We start from the raw sequence: 543 nt of genomic DNA, 5'->3' as shown, positions 1-543 counted from the left end.
TTAATTAAGGTTCTGCGCACCGGCGAGAAGCCAGCTAGCGTATTTATTAAATATCATAAACTCCGTGTGTCCGATAGGATGGACACCGGCCCAGACGGTGGTGGATGCGTCGCGTAATAGACCAAGCCACCCCCGGTCAAGACGATCGTTTTCGTGGTCTTCTTGGTTCCGGGTTCTGCACGCTTCCAGCATCAAATGCATCCACCTCCGTAACACCCTGGGCAATGATAATAAATAATGCATGATATTAACCTTTTATCATCTTAATGTGACCCGGGCAGCAGTAGTAGCAGGTCCGGAGAGCGAGGACCGCTGGTCGTGAGTAACACTTTAATAAAGCAAACATTATCGTCAGCACCACATCGCACCGGAAGATCTAATAGAGAGAGAGAGAGAAAGAGAGAGAGAGAGAGTAGAAGGCAGTGTGGACACATGGGGTCTCGGGGCGAATGCGGGATTATTTTTTTCACTCTCCTCTTCCTTTTCCCTTCATCACCACACTCGGTGGCTGTTAACTGGATTTTCTGCGTTCAATGTTGCTGC

This window comes from Anopheles aquasalis, chromosome 2 (genome assembly GCF_943734665.1).
Source record: "Anopheles aquasalis chromosome 2, idAnoAquaMG_Q_19, whole genome shotgun sequence".
NCBI lineage: Eukaryota > Metazoa > Arthropoda > Insecta > Diptera > Culicidae > Anopheles > Anopheles aquasalis.
Note: the sequence above shows the minus strand (reverse complement) of the source record.